The following is a 17,251-nucleotide window of genomic DNA, read 5'->3' on the forward strand; positions in this document are numbered from 1 at the left end:
CTGGGCCTGCAGCGTCCTTAGACCCCCAGGTGTGATGCAGGGTCTTCAGTCTGTCCTGGGCCTGCAGCGTCCTTAGACCCCCAGGTGTGATGCAGGGTCTTCAGTCTGTCCTGGGCCTGCAGCGTCCTTAGACCCCCAGGTGTGATGCAGGGTCTTCAGTCTGTCCTGGGCCTGCAGCGTCCTTAGACCCCCAGGTGTGATGCAGGGTCTTCAGTCTGTCCTGGGCCTGCAGCGTCCTTAGACCCCCAGGTGTGATGCAGGGTCTTCAACTCTCCCTCCACTGTCCTACGCCATGTGTTCTTGGGTCGGCCTGTGTTGCGTTTGCCCTCTGGTGTCCAGTGCGTTTGCCCTCTGGTGTCCAGTGAAGTATCTATATCCGGTCCAAAGACACCCCGGAACATGGGACCAGACATCGGATGAACTTTATGAATCATAAAAACATATTTATATCAACTATATCTTTTGACATGCAAAAAAGGGTGTTATCTAATCAAATAATTAATGTTATGATGATGGCAGCAGTCCCCCCCCCCCCCCCCCCCCCAGCCCTATGGAATGCAGGTGCTAATAAAAAGTATGTAAAATATTCCAAAGGTAGCCACGCCCCTCCTACTCTAATTTATCATACATTTTTTAAATAAATGGGACCATAATTTACTATAAAACAATATAATGGTGATTGAAAGAAGACTTTAAAGTAGTGACTGGAAGCATAAAGTATTTATGACCATAAAATCCAAGTGTAAAGTAAAGCCAAAAATCCATCCACCCATGTTTTTTTTTATCAAAATTTAAATCTCCAAAGTAACTAGTAACAAAAGTTTTCAAATAATTGTAGTGGAATAAAAGTACACATAACATAACAGTACAAATACCTCAAAATTGTACTTAATTAGTAAATGTGCTTAGTTACTTTACACCACTGTACAAATATATATACTATATATATATATATATATATATATATATATATATATCATAGCAGCAGTTATTGAGAACATACAATTCCATGCATGACCTACAACATGCTACTCTGACACCAGCTATACACACCAGGTAGGCTGATGGTAGGGAGTCAAGTCATTTTGGGTACATGTATTAACTAATGTATTAATCTATGAATTATTAATGAATTAAAATGGATCATCCCAGTTCTCAGGGCGGACACTCTAACAACAATACCACTGAGGTGGTTTCTTATATTGCATCTATTCTGCTTGATATTATTCCCTTTTTTAAATTACATTATTATTATTAGTGCTACTATTTCTAAGTACTATTTTAACATTGTGTCGTCTTCTATCATTTCTTTATGACTGTTGAAGAAGGTTGGGGTATAAATCAATGCACTGCTTACAGTAGAATGCTGCCCTATTATGTTCTTTGTAATAATAAACACCCTGAACTTTGAAATGGTCTTTTTTGAATCAGCACTTTTTTTCTTTTTGCAAACATACATAACTGTTCCATAACAGGGAGGACCTCGGTGATCCTTTCATGGAAGCCAGACAGTGTTTGTTTAAACCTCATCCACACATGTGTGTCACGTAGACACTGACACACACGTGTGTCACGTAGACGCTGACACACACGTGTGTCACGTAGACGCTGACATGTCCCTCGGCACGTCGCCAGTCAAATGGTTTGTTTTTCTTGTCTGAAAGATAACCTGGTTGTTATGGACTGCCTTGCTTAGAGAAAGGTCAGTGGAGACCAACAACAAAACAGAAAAAAAAAGAAAGAATAAATTGTGAATCTATATTGTGCATCACTAATTTTGCGACCCAGCGGCCTTGTATGCAACACATGTACACACATTTGACATAACACAGAGAACAGAAAACAAAACAAAATGACATACATAATTAAAAACGTAAAGACAAGAGCAATATGTTCACTGCTCAGTCTAGTCCTGGCCAAACTCCTGATTCAATATGTTCACTGCTCAGTCTAGTCCTGGCCAAACTCCTGATTCAATATGTTCACTGCTCAGTCTAGTCCTGGCCAAACTCCTGATTCAATATGTTCACTGCTCAGTCTAGTCCTGGCCAAACTCCTGATTCAACCTCAAAGTCCACTGATGGACAAAGGACCTCTTGACCTTATTACGACCCGTAGGTTGCAGTTTACTATGAAAACCTGCATCTCCCGTCCGTCCGTCCGTCCGTCCGTCCGTCCGTCCAGCCAGCCAGCCAGCCAGCCAGCCAGCCAGCCAGCCAGCCAGCCAGCCAGCCAGCCAGCCAGCCAGCCAGCCAGCCAGCCAGCCAGCCAGCCAGCCAGCCAGCCAGCCAGCCAGCCAGCCAGCCAGCCAGCCAGCCAGCCAGCCAGCCAGCCAGCCAGCCAGCCAGCCAGCCAGCCAGCCAGCCAGCCAGCCAGCCAGCCAGCCAGCCAGCCAGCCAGCCAGCCAGCCAGCCAGCCAGCCAGCCAGCCAGCCAGCCAGCCAGCCAGCCAGCCAGCCAGCCAGCCAGCCAGCCAGCCAGCCAGCCAGCCAGCCAGCCAGCCAGCCAGCCAGCCAGCCAGCCAGCCAGCCAGCCAGCCAGCCAGCCAGCCAGCCAGCCAGCCAGCCAGCCAGCCAGCCAGCCAGCCAGCCAGCCAGCCAGCCAGCCAGCCAGCCAGCCAGCCAGCCAGCCAGCCAGCCAGCCAGCCAGCCAGCCAGCCAGCCAGCCAGCCAGCCAGCCAGCCAGCCAGCCAGCCAGCCAGCCAGCCAGCCAGCCAGCCAGCCAGCCAGCCAGCCAGCCAGCCAGCCAGCCAGCCAGCCAGCCAGCCAGCCAGCCAGCCAGCCAGCCAGCCAGCCAGCCAGCCAGCCAGCCAGCCAGCCAGCCAGCCAGCCAGCCAGCCAGCCAGCCAGCCAGCCAGCCAGCCAGCCAGCCAGCCAGCCAGCCAGCCAGCCAGCCAGCCAGCCAGCCAGCCAGCCAGCCAGCCAGCCAGCCAGCCAGCCAGCCAGCCAGCCAGCCAGCCAGCCAGCCAGCCAGCCAGCCAGCCAGCCAGCCAGCCAGCCAGCCAGCCAGCCAGCCAGCCAGCCAGCCAGCCAGCCAGCCAGCCAGCCAGCCAGCCAGCCAGCCAGCCAGCCAGCCAGCCAGCCAGCCAGCCAGCCAGCCAGCCAGCCAGCCAGCCAGCCAGCCAGCCAGCCAGCCAGCCAGCCAGCCAGCCAGCCAGCCAGCCAGCCAGCCAGCCAGCCAGCCAGCCAGCCAGCCAGCCAGCCAGCCAGCCAGCCAGCCAGCCAGCCAGCCAGCCAGCCAGCCAGCCAGCCAGCCAGCCAGCCAGCCAGCCAGCCAGCCAGCCAGCCAGCCAGCCAGCCAGCCAGCCAGCCAGCCAGCCAGCCAGCCAGCCAGCCAGCCAGCCAGCCAGCCAGCCAGCCAGCCAGCCAGCCAGCCAGCCAGCCAGCCAGCCAGCCAGCCAGCCAGCCAGCCAGCCAGCCAGCCAGCCAGCCAGCCAGCCAGCCAGCCAGCCAGCCAGCCAGCCAGCCAGCCAGCCAGCCAGCCAGCCAGCCAGCCAGCCAGCCAGCCAGCCAGCCAGCCAGCCAGCCAGCCAGCCAGCCAGCCAGCCAGCCAGCCAGCCAGCCAGCCAGCCAGCCAGCCAGCCAGCCAGCCAGCCAGCCAGCCAGCCAGCCAGCCAGCCAGCCAGCCAGCCAGCCAGCCAGCCAGCCAGCCAGCCAGCCAGCCAGCCAGCCAGCCAGCCAGCCAGCCAGCCAGCCAGCCAGCCAGCCAGCCAGCCAGCCAGCCAGCCAGCCAGCCAGCCAGCCAGCCAGCCAGCCAGCCAGCCAGCCAGCCAGCCAGCCAGCCAGCCAGCCAGCCAGCCAGCCAGCCAGCCAGCCAGCCAGCCAGCCAGCCAGCCAGCCAGCCAGCCAGCCAGCCAGCCAGCCAGCCAGCCAGCCAGCCAGCCAGCCAGCCAGCCAGCCAGCCAGCCAGCCAGCCAGCCAGCCAGCCAGCCAGCCAGCCAGCCAGCCAGCCAGCCAGCCAGCCAGCCAGCCAGCCAGCCAGCCAGCCAGCCAGCCAGCCAGCCAGCCAGCCAGCCAGCCAGCCAGCCAGCCAGCCAGCCAGCCAGTCAGTCAGTCAGTCAGTCAGTCAGTCAGTCAGTCAGTCAGTCAGTCAGTCAGTCAGTCAGTCAGTCACGCCTCGTGATATACTCCATACGGTATATGGCCAAGAATGTACAGAATTCATTCCAAATGTTGATCTGACCTCATCAAACCCCTGGATAGCCATACATGGAGATCATCACCTAGATCTGAGCCGGCCAGCAACTCTACATCTGACCTCACGGACACCAGATTAATAGTTTAACTCCTGCTTCTTAACTGTGTCATATTAAGGAGTCTTACTGGTTGTAATAATCTCCATACAAAACATGGCTAGACATCATGATATCATCCCCCAAAACAGGGACAGCGTGAATCCCTAGACTCCTTCAAAACTGCTCTCAAAGAGCACTTATACAGGCGGCTGCAATTTGAAACTGGCTCCTAAAAAAAGTGTACTGTACACGTTTTCCCTTTTTTTTTTCTTTGCATAGAATTGCATATTTGTATGTCTTTAAATATTCTGATGAATTGAAAATGGAGGACCCTGATGTAAACAATTAAGTCTTAGTGCTTTTTCTGGTTGTATCCTCCAGGTTTTGTATTGACCTGTACTTTCCATGAATTGTACCCATTCTACAAACTGTTAATACAAATGTCAATCAACCAATCAATTGATTAATCAATCAATCAATCAATCATGTAGAGCAGTGGTTCTCAATCTCTTCGGGCCGTCACCCCCCAAAAATAATCCTATTTGAACTGGGGACCCCCTGCATCCGGTCAAGCTTGGAATGTAGAAGTTGAGGCATTACATTTTTACTCTGTTCCACGGATACATATTGTGAAAATAGCAGATCTACAAGCTCACAATGCCTCGTTATGTAGAGCTGCTATTTTCCGAGTGCAAACAACATTTTGCTACTTGTACACCTGTATAAAAGTCAGTGACAAGTACAAACTGTGTCTTCTATAAGTCTATGAAGGAAGTAATGTTTCCATCAAATGACATTTAACTCAACCCAAGAGCAAGGCCGCCATCTACTGGTCATTGGAGTTCACTATGTACTACAGCAAACAGATTAGGATTGTGCATTCTCTAAAGATCTGGTTTATATCTCTGTCATACATAATAATATAATGTTTGGGGTTTTCTGTTTTTGTTTCGTTTTGGTACAGTGGGACACAATCATTTAATTACCCCTATTCTTGCATCTCTCCAGCTCAGAATCGATTTTAAGATTCTTCCGTTTGGTTTTTTTTAAATACCTCTCCTATTTTAACACAGACCTTCTTACACAGTTACATGGCCGTAATCAGGGGTGGGTTACCGCACAGGCCTACCGGGCCAAGGCCCAGGGGCCACAGAGCTTAGGGGGGCCCTAAGGCAGAGCAAGGCCCAGGGGCCACAGAGCTTAGGGGGGCCCTAAGACAGAGCAAGCTTTGCCCAGGGGCCACAGAGCTTAGGGGGGCCCTAAGACAGAGCAAGCTTTGCCCAGGGGCCACAGAGCTTAGGGGGGCCCTAAGACAGAGCAAGCTTTGCCCAGGGGCCACAGAGCTTAGGGGGACCCTAAGACAGAGCAAGGCCCAGGGGCCACAGAGCTTAGGGGGGCACTAAGACAGAGCAAGCTTTGCCCAGGGGCCACAGAGCTTAGGGGGGCCCTAAGACAGAGCAAGGCCCAGGGGCCACAGAGCTCAGGGGGGCCCTAAGACAGAGCAAGGCCCAGGGGCCACAGAGCTTAGGGGGGCCCTAAGACAGAGCAAGGCCCAGGGGCCACAGAGCTTAGGGGGGCCCTAAGACAGAGCATTTCTTGATAAAGTGACATTCATGTCAATAACTGCATTAATAGCCAAAACATTTACTTTGTAGAGGTCACGAGAACAAAACCATCATGATACCTTTTGAGTGAGTGTTAATGCTGCCACATTATCTATGGGTGCAAAAAACAACACAAAAAAAGCATGATTTTCATCATTGCTTTTTTATTGTTGAAAAACGACATATTATATGTCATAAAATATCATAAAAAAGGACATAAACTACACTACAAATTCAAGTAGACAGTGGTTCCTTACATAGTAACTTTGTTTTCAAATATGAAGCTTTGTATGATCCCGTTAATATTATATCTTTAAAGATACATCATATAGTCCTCATACGATTATTAAGGCCAGGTATGTATTTTTGTATCGTCGAAAACCATGAAATACGACATACCGTAACTCTTTGCAAAATGCAAAGAAAAAGACAAACAGACCTTTAGCCACTCAACAAAAAAAACTAATCTTTCTGTACATGAACAGGGAGGACCTCAGTGATCCTTACATGTGTACACAGAGAGTTCATGTGCTTGATCAAACCTCATCCACACACGTGTGTCACGTAGACGCTGACATGTCCCTCGGCACGTCACCACTCACCAGTCAAATGGCTCTAAACCTTGCTATATATGCTCTTTTTGACATCAAGTGCCATGTTTCTATTCCCTTGACAGTCAGTGTGCCATCATCAACGTCATCAAAAGAAAATATTTGAAAAGAAAAAAGAAACTGATTTTGAGTTCCCACAAACATACCCTTTTCTTCTTACTTCTTTTGAAATATTTTCTTTCACATCATCAGGCCATTGTAAAGATCATTAGACTCAATAACCCATACTGTATCTCCCGCCCAGACTCAATTTTTTCAATTTTCAAAGGGCTTTATTGGCATGAGAAAACATACGTTTACATTGCCAAAGCAGAAAGCACAATACAACAATACAGCAATACAATCAAAACAAAAAATATGTATATTTGAACGTCAGAATCTTCAATAGATCAATTTCTATATTGAAGACTCCCTCCCCAGTCAGAGTCTGAATGAATGTAGAATGATGTGCAGGATGTAATTTGCATGCGGATGTGAGGGGACATGATTTTATTGAATTTATATATATTATTGTTTTATTTTATTTTATATTATATTATAATATATTTTGGGCATTTTTCTGCCTTTATTGGATAGTGTACAGTAATCTGACAGGAATTGGGGGGGGGGGGGGGGGGGGGAGTGATGGGGAACGACACGCAGCAAAGGTCGTCGGAATCAGGAGTCGAACCCGCGGCACGCTGTCAGGCTGGATTAGCAGCCTATAGATGCCGGGACCACTCACACTCATGCCAGTGTGCCAGGGATCACCGTCCGTCCCCTGTGCCAATGTTGTCTAGCCCTCTTCTAAAGCAGGGGTTCCCAAACCTTTTCATGTCAAGGACCCCCAAATAATATGCCAGGGACCTCCATAAGAGAGTATTTCTACGGCTCTAGCAGTGATTGGCTGTGTGAGAAAAGACCAAAATGAACAAAACCTCGATTAGGAGCCCAAAAGAAAATCCTTATTTCTGAAATGTGTCAAGGAGTGTTTCCATCTAATGACATTTAATTCAACCCCAAGACAAACGCTGTCATCTGCTGGCCGTTGGAGTTCACTGACTACAGCAAACGGAGACTTTAGGATTGTTATAAAGACATAAATGGTCTTTTCCCCCCCTCCTATATTAACAAATATCTTCTTACATAATCAGTTACCACCACACAGGCCTACCAGGCCAAGGCAGAGCTTTAGGAGGCCCTAAGACAGAGCCTTTGTCCCTGTTGTTATTAACTTTGCATTTCTTGTTAAACGGAATGAATAACCACAACATTGACTTCACGAGAACAAAACTATGATACCCTTTGAGTGAGTGTTAATGCTGCCACATTATCTATAGGACGTGCAACAAAAAGGAAAACAAAACAAACAAAAAAACAGCATTTTCTCTGAAATCCTATGTTGTATGCACAGTTGCACACTGTTGTAGATCCTCTCCCAGTTGAAAACTGTTATTGTGGTGTTTACTAGAAGTCAGTATGGAGCACCGGAGTGGCCATTGAGAGAGATTGTTTTTTTATAATGAACTTGAGCTCAAGTTAATAGCCTACGTTAATAATTCAACTTTTCTCTCTCTCTCTCTCTCTCAATGGCCACTCCGGGGCTCCGTAAATCAGTGTACTTGTCGTGGGTTGGTGTCTCATAATCAGTGTCTCATAAACCGCCTGCCCTACAGTCATAATATACTGTACAGTATGATACCAATGTGGATTAGTGGTTGTATTCTTCATGGTACTGCTCCAATATTCGATTGATTGATTGATTGATTGATTGATTGATTGATTGATTGATTGATTGATTGATACTTTTCACAGTATGTAGAAATATGGGTACATTTCAAACGAAAGCACATAAGTCAATACAAAAATAATAATTAAAGACGTATAAATATACACTTCTATGAAAAAACAGGATACTTGATTTGATCCACTGAACCTGATTGAAAGTCTTTCCACTGAAGCTTTCATGTTCATGATAAAAAAGAGTTTTCACTGCTGTGAAGACAACTGTGTGATGTTTCCTTCAATGTATTATTATTTTTAATCACGTAAGCATTTGCAGTAAGTCTTATTTTAGAAGTGAAAATGTGTCCCTTGAAGAAAGAACTAAAGGCCTATTCAAGCTCTAGTTTTTTGGTGATGAGGTGACCATCGAAACGGTGGTCACCTTATGAGGTGACCATCGAAACGGTAAGGTGACCATCGAAACGGTGGTCACCTTATGAGGTGACCATCGAAACGGTGGTCACCTTATGAGTTATGAGGTGACCATCGAAACGGTGGTCACCTTATGAGGTGACCATCGAAACGGTGGTCACCTTATGAGTTATGAGGTGACCATCGAAACGGTGGTCACCTTATGAGTTATAAGGTGACCATCGAAACGGTGGTCACCTTATGAGTTATGAGGTGACCATCGAAACGGTGGTCACCTTATGAGTTATAAGGTGACCATCGAAACGGTGGTCACCTTATGAGGTGACCATCGAAGCGGTGGTCACCTTATGAGGTGACCACCCATTGGAGTATGAATTGGCCCCATTTAGGCCTGACGTCGAAATAAAAAAAAAGGTTCGCTCTGAAAGAAGATATATTCAAAGATTTGTGCCACATTTTTAAGATTTTTCAAAAATAGCAGACCTACAAGTTCATAGCGCGCCACTCGGTGGCGCGCTATGAGCTTGTAGATCTGCTATTTTTAAATAGCTAAAGTATAACATAATGCTGAGTTAAAACACCAAAAGGGGTTCCCGCCCAAAATGGGTTAAGAAGAGCAGGCGTGTCACACCGTTCACTGTGAGTACGTCGCGACACCCCCACTCTCACAGATTGACTTTGACCACCCGACTGACTGTTTGTTTTGGTTTTTTCCCCCACTTGGACGTCAGCAACAACTCTGTTTGGCCCATTTAAAGATTGATTGAACGGCGACTGTGTCATTTTTGCCTAGCCAAAGCATGCCTACCTGTGAATTTTGGCCAGGAATAGGCTAAAATAGAACAAAAAATAAATAAAATGCCAAATTCGGCAGGCTATGCCACCCCCCACGCCCCCTCCCCCTTCAGATATACCCTGTGACACCCCGCCTGTTAAGAGTGTGATTGATGTCAAACTAAAGTTTCATCTTATGAGACATCTTTCTTCATCTATCACTCCAGTCATCAGATCAGCGTTTAGTACCTGGCTGAGTGCTTCACTGATGGTGTCGTATATCCTGAAGAGGTCGCTGTTGATCCACGTTGTCCCTTCAGTGGCCAGTCAGAGCCCTTGGCAGCAGAACGTCCTGGCTGTTTCAGACTGCCACCACTCCATCACTGGCTCAGAAGACTGAAGACAACACACAGAAAGACATTAGCAGTGATGATGATGATGATGATAGGAGAAGAAAGAACTGTAACTGATCATTATCATCATTTTGTTTATTTTCTTTTAACTAGACCTGTGCCCGTCAGCCACCGTCCTACTTGGGAACGATGCAAGTATGCAATACCTGTTGTCAATACCCGTTTTAACCGTCTGTCTGTGTCCCTTTTGTGCCCAGGAGATCTCTGGGGCCTAGTTCACACCTACACAACAAATGTTCGGTCCGTGTGTGATGCCTGATTGCTTTTTGATTGCTGCTCCAATTCATTTTCAATGGGAGTCACATGGTTTGACCAAACATTTTTGTTTGATGAGGGGGGAGCAATCAGCAATCAGCCATCAAACACAAATGTTTGATCAAACCATGTGACTCCCATTGGAAAAGCATTGTGGTGGCCCAAAAAAACGACCAAACATTGCTTGATTGGTGTTTGGTACGTGTGAATGAGGAATGAGGCTGTCTGTCTGCCTGTGTCTGAAGAGTGCAAACTGCAAAATGATGTGAAAAGTAGCCTAATGAAATGGCAGGTGTGGGGTTGCCGTGGCAATCAATTGGCTGAGGCTGTGAATTCTACAGGTGAGGGGACTTGGGCTCATCAGGTCCATGCACTGGCAGAGCCTGACCAGATAGCCTTTTGTGGCGATTCTGGACAACGGTGTATCTGACCGACTCAAGGCCGGGCACTGCACTCGCGGCCGGGTGCCGTCTACATTCCGGCTGCCACCCGTCTCTCCGGTGGTCACCAGACTATTCCTGGTTGTCACGTAGTCTATTCCTATGAGTCACTAAAACAAAAATACATCGCATGGATGCACCTCGCACTGACGTATCCTCAGTGATGTATCCCAAAGTCATCGAGGTTTTGGGTCTCGCAACATCATCATACCCCTGAGAGAACAATACAGCAGATGGACTAAGAATAAAATCCACGGTCCCCCTGCATTTCTATCTCTGGGACCCCAATGTAGGCTATATTGTAAAGATCTAAATTAATTTCACTCTGAGAGTGTACAAATGGTTCCATTTGTACACACTGAGTTACAGACCCATAAGGGTTCATTTGGTTCCTAATTATCATTTAGCTGGGGAACTCCCTCAAGGACCCCTAGCAGTCCCTGGACCCCACTTTGGGAACCACTGCTGTACAGGACAAAAACAGTACCAGACCTTGTGGGTGGAGTATAGGAGAGTAGTGTTGAGAGAATAATTGGAGAATCCTAAAGTGTACAAAATAAGTGTCCTGTCATCGCCACTTAAACTATGTGGAAAATGTTGGTCAAACCCCCACTGTGGGAAGTGGGAACACATCACCCATGCTTCAGCCTTCACAGAGCCATGGTCACAAACATAGTTCTGCATATATTCACTGCATTTTACGTTCAAACATACATCATCATAACTTATTTAAGTACAAGAGTACAATTGAGGGGCAGGCCCTCATTTTCAATGTAGCCGAAATACAAAACACAAAATCAACAATCAACAACATACATTAAATACAGCAATATAATAATATATGAATTGGAAAACAGAAAGTATTCAAAAGTAAAAGGATGCAACCATTTATAATTATTTTAGGTGTATCTCTTTTTATGCTGTATCAGAGAGCTTATTAGAGTAAACCTACCCTAATATTAGTTTAATCGTTTCTTATTTTTTTATTCTTACTAGTCTTAATATTGAAATGTACTAGGTATTTGTATGCTATGTCCTGTATGTCAGCCCTGTTTGTACTGTTTGATGTTCGATGTCTGGGGACTGCACATGGAAATTAGCATGTTTTGCTAAATCTGGTATATTTACACTGCATTTTTAACGTAATGTTCATTAATGTACATTGTCCCGACTAAATAAACAAATAAAGTAAAGTAGATAGATGAGAATTAATTCAAACAGTTACATTGTTGAACAAAAGTGCTAGAAATCATTTCCCTGAATTGACCTATAGGGAAGGCAGTGATCAGATTTTTAGGGACTTCTGGAGTTCGTTCCAATCAAATGGAGCACTAACAGAGAAAGCTGCTTTACTCTGAGTTAGCAAATGGAACCTTGATGTGGCTAGAAGGTAACAACACACCAACCGCGTAATTAGCAGATGCATTAGTAAATCAGACATTAATTCATTCCACACACCAAAGCACAACTTACACTCACAGGATTAGTTCATATTTTTGGACTTAAAGCTAAAGCTATATGAAATACTTGCCATTAAACATGGTGGTTGCAAAGGTATTAATTGATTGCCTGAGTCATGTGGTGGGAGATCTGGTGTGGTTGGTTGGTGGGGGGTCTGGGGGCCACCCGTTAAAAATAAATGAATCCACCAAAACTATAGCGTAATTTGTATTGTTGACCTATTTCTACCATATAGCGCAACTTAAGTTCAACTTTGACACATTTGTTTGTGTCCAGCAGCACCAAACCATAGGGACCAGGGCCTGTCTTACCGGCTCTGTACGAACTACTTATAGTTGCATTAAATATCGTGACCCCTCTTGGCTTATAATAATAATAATAATAATAAACTTTATTTATATAGCACTTTTCATACATAGAATGCAACCCAAAGTGCTTCACATAAAAAATAACAAGCAGCGGAATGCCGAAAAACAAAAAAGCAGGTCAATACAAGACACAATATATACAAATTAGAAAATAAAAATGGCAATACAAAAAAGAAAATAGTTGAAAATCAAATTATAGCAGTGGTTCTCAAACCTTTTCATGTCAAGGACCCCCAAATTGACACTCATTATAGCCTGCGGACCCCCATTAGAAAATACATGCCACCCATAAGAGAAGATTTGTACGGCTTAGCAGTGATTTTCAACTGTTTTCATTTCAAGGACCCCCCCGGATTGACCTGAATTATAGGTCCCCCATTTCTATCTCTGGGACCCCAATTTATAGTTAATTTAACTCTGAGAGTGTAATGGGTCCATTTGGTTCCATTTGTACACTCTCTGAGTTACAGACCCATAAGGTTCCTATAACTATCATTTAGCTGGGGACCCCCTGGAACTCCCTCAAGGACCCCTACTTTGGAACCACTGACTTATAGGACCCCGCACACACTACTACCTCTCAGGCAACTGGGGGAGGGATGCGGCACCTCCCGGGTCCTCCATGCAGTACCTCGATGGTGTACGTGTGGGTCTCTAACCCGTATAGAAGGTCCAGACTAGACCAAACTGTCCATCCTGAGGAGAGGGAGGTCCTTTGGCGATGTGTCCCACCAGGATGCTGCAGATGTTCTAGAAGTCTGTGGTGCAGCGTCCTCCTCTCTGCATGCCGCTGCTGGGGGTTTACATGAACAAAAGGAACGTTTTAAATGGAGAGTTTGTAATTCTGCCCTCTGGGAGAAGGTACAAAGAACCGAAGTGGAAGTACATCAGGTTTAACTAGAAAAAGTGCCCTTCTGGGCACAGGTCTCCACCAGGAGGATAGGACTGTGTGAGATGTTTGGAAAAATGTTTAGGAGTAATATAAACATGTTTGCCTTTGATGGCAATTGGATGATTTGAGGCATTTTGTTCCAAAAAGGTGTTTTGCAAAAATCAACCTGTTGGTGGCGCTATAACAGGCCAATGTGAAAAGGATGGGATATATTCCTCAGCCCAGTAAGAAAATGTGTGAAAGATTTCACGTAAATTGCATGCTGCGTTCATGATTTGAGGCTTTTGTTCAAAACGGGGCAATCTTGCAAACTGTGAAAGCCAATTATAGCCAATTAGGATGGAATATTAAATATCGGACAGATCCGACTTGAGCACATGACCATAGAGATACTGTGTAACGATTTGTGAGTTTTTTGGACAAAAAACTCACAAAAACAAAAAAATTGTTTTACAAAAGTCGGCCTCCTGGTGGCGCTATAAAAGGCAGATGCGGAAAATGCAGGTCAAAGGTTTGTCCTTGGCCTCTAGGGAGTGTGCATGCAACGTTTCACGCAGATCGGTGCAGTTTTAGGTAAAACATGTGAAAAGCTGCCTCATGGTGGCGCTATAACAGGCCGTTCTGGAAAATGTGGGGCAGAGGTTCATCGTTGGCATCCAGGGAGTGTGTGTGCAAAGTTTGGCATCGACCGGGTTAACGGTGCCGGAGATTAGCTGTACACAGACGGACGGAAGGAAGGACGGACGGACGGACACACACACACACGGACGGACGGACACACACACACACGGACGGAGTGCAAAACATACTCTCTCCCCATGCCTTCGGCCTGGTGGAGACAATAAATCGTTTGTACCAGCGTCAACTAAAATGTTGAACGAGGCTCTGAAACAGCAGTGACTGTAAGAGGTTAGATTATTCACACTATGTGTGCACTGTGTAATGTTGTGTCTCCCTCTGTTATGCATTTTGTTTGTTATTAATGTTTTGTGTGTGGCAGCAGGGGTGAAAGCCCAAGACAAATTTCCCTTGTGGACTATAAGGTTTACCTTGACCTTGAACGTGGGACATAGATTCAAAGTAATTTCTCCAATTAAATAAAAATCTAAACCGATATTGTCTGGATATGGACTAGTATGTAAATACCAGAGTAGGAGAGTAGCGACACACTTTGATCTCGCCGCAAAGTGGGTGCCTATGGGCTATAGTTCCAAACATTGCTGGAACTATCCCATTGAGATAGAATGAGCACTTCCGCATTCCATTGTTACAATGGGAGTCAACACTAGCGTCGCCACTCTCTTACTAGATTACTCTGGTAAATACCAGTCCCTAAATCTGTTACCTATAAAGACTGGCTGCCGAGACGTCACCACAGAAGTTAAGCACCGTCGTCTAGAATGGCTTGGACACGTACTCCGAATGCCCCCAGAGCGGAACCCCAAAGTGGCCCTCAGATGGACACCCCCAGGGAAAAGGAAACGAGGCCGACCTAAGATCACCTGGCGCAGAAGGGTAGAGGCTGAACTGCTGGAGATGGGTCTCTCATGGGGCACGGCGCAACTGGTTGCCAAAGACCGTGATAGGTGGAGGAACATTATCGATGCCTTATGCCCCATTGGGGGCGAAGAGCATAAGTAAGTAAGTAAATCTGTTACCTATAATAACCCAAGCTTAAATTTCAGAGAATTTAGAGAACCAGGCCTGTTCTGGCTCCTCGCCATTCACCATGGGTTCTATTCAGATCCAACCCAGCGCAGAATCACCCCCTGCCCGCCCTCTTTCTCTCTCTCTCTCTCTCTCTCTCTCTCGGGTATGGCGAGTTTCCATCCGTTCAAGTGCTTGTTATTGTTATTACCTGAGTTCCCTCACCTGTAGAGAGCTGGAAGGCATGTCAACACCACACACACACACACACACACACACACACACACACACACACACACACACACACACACACACACACACACACACACACACACACACACACACACACACACACACACACACACACACACACACACACACACACACACACACACACACACACACACACACACACACACACACACACACACACACACACACACACACACACCATGTAAACATCACACCAGTATACTACTACATTCCGCTGCTTGTTTGCCACTGGGAGCTGCCCAGTTGCTCTTCTGAGCGAAAACATCAAGTTTCAAACTAGCAAACCTTCATTATGATGAAGTGGGTTTCTGTGGTTAGACACACACGGACACATGCACGCACACACGGACACATGCACGCACACACGGACACATGCACGCACGCACGCACGGACACAGAGAGAGAGCTACTGACAGCCTGCAGCATTCCTTATGGTTTAGCGCCTAACCACACACAAACACAGAGAGAGAGAGAGAGAGAGAGAGAGAGAGAGGGGGGAGTTGGCTTGGGCCGTGGTTAGATTGGCAAGCTGACCATAGGGCTGCTGACTGTCAAGGTGTCAGGAGTCAGACTGGTGTGTGTGTGTGTGTGTGTGTGTGTGTGTGTGTGTGTGTGTGTGTGTGTGTGTGTGTGTGTGTGTGTGTGTGTGGGATTGAGACGATTCTAATTAGTATTTAAACAGACAGACTCATGTTGTAATGTGTGACAGTATAGCAGCAGCAATATAACGTGCTTTCCACCGTCTGGGTGGGGGGGGGGGGGGTCTAGAAAACAAGAACATCGTGTGCATTAAAGTTGTTCTTGGATTTCCCGTCACGTTGCCTCACGCGCAATTAATAAAACAAATTGCCGCCGTGCGAAGCCGCGAATGCCTGGATGGCGTGCAGAAATTCGCCGAGCCACCCCAATTCAAACACACGCCAGTGACCTCAAACGCAGCCTAGTGAGAGAGTGGCTTTTCAGTAGCATCAGTACTGTCCTTGTTGAGAAACAGGACCTGACACTTGCATCACCGCCAGAGTAAATACATAATCATTAAAACCCAAAAACCCTGCAGTGCATTCACTTCATCACCATCAGCCAGGCAGAGAGAGAGTGGTGTTAGGTCAGCCCGCCACCACTGACTGCACAGCCCTCACTGTTCATTTATTCGTTTGTAACGCAGAGTGTGTGCAAAATCATAAATGCAACCAATTTGGTTACTTTTGGTATTATGTACACTGTCTGGGTCAACAACACAGATGTTTTGCTGCGTGCCCTCTCTCTACCGTGTCGTGCATGTCTGTGTGCGCCATTGAGGCCTCAGTCACCAGGGCCGGATTTACCCTCCCAAGGGCCCCCGGGCTAGACACAATTTCAGGGCCCCCCTGGGTTGTGTGGTGCATTTCGGTCGCGCGGCTGCCGGAAAATAATTGGTGTATTTTGTTTTAATTTCGCTGTAATTTTGGGGTAGCCTACCCAGCCCCCCCAAAAGAGAAAGGCAGGCAGGCAGACAGACAGACTAGTCGCTGAATGCAGGCTGCCATGCACAGCGTCATTGGCAGGGGTTTCCACCTAATACCTATACCCCACAACACAGCGTCACTGTCTGCAGTGCAGACAGCAGAGCTGAAGCTCTCGGGCTGCAGCCCACCCTATAGAGCGTCGCAGTCCCGCCCCCTACCAGGGCCCAGGAAATGATTCTCCGTTCATTTTCCTCATAGACATTTCAAAAAGTATTTATTTAAAGACGTTTACGCCGCGGACAAAGCCAACTCGAGTCGTGACAACTCATGACAACAAACACCATTTTTTGGGCCGAACAAATAATTAGAAAGAAGAAAAGAATGGCAGGTTACAACACTGTTTTTGTTGTTTTTCTTCTTTGTAATTATTTGTTTGGTCCAAAATATTGTGTTTGTTGTCATGAGTTGTCACGACTCGAGTTGGCTTTGTCTGCGGCGTAACCGTCTTTAAATAAATACTAATAAAAATGTCTATGGGAAAAATGCATTGGGAATCATTTCCTGGGCCTGGCGTTGTCATGAAAGGGGCGGGACTGCGACGCTCTATACTAGACCAATGGTAAGTCCGCCTCTGTCAGTCACATATAAAAGACAGGGTGCTCTCTCGCTGTCTCCTGGGGGAGAGGAGGGCAGAGCAGC

General features: G+C 46.9%; 1 long non-coding RNA gene across 1 annotated transcript; it reads right to left on the reverse strand.

The window, feature by feature from the left end:
* Positions 1-166: 166 nt before the first annotated feature.
* On the reverse strand, positions 167-12,995 carry LOC306915211. The gene is made up of 3 exons (XR_013788778.1): positions 12,873-12,995; positions 9,608-9,754; positions 167-370 (listed from the first exon to the last, which is right to left on the reverse strand). It is a non-coding gene; the product is annotated as an uncharacterized lncRNA (long non-coding RNA).
* Between the last annotated feature and the right edge of the window lie 4,256 nt (positions 12,996-17,251).

This window comes from Electrona antarctica (genome assembly GCF_951216825.1).
Source record: "Electrona antarctica genome assembly, chromosome: 22".
Taxonomy (NCBI): Eukaryota; Metazoa; Chordata; class Actinopteri; order Myctophiformes; family Myctophidae; genus Electrona; species Electrona antarctica.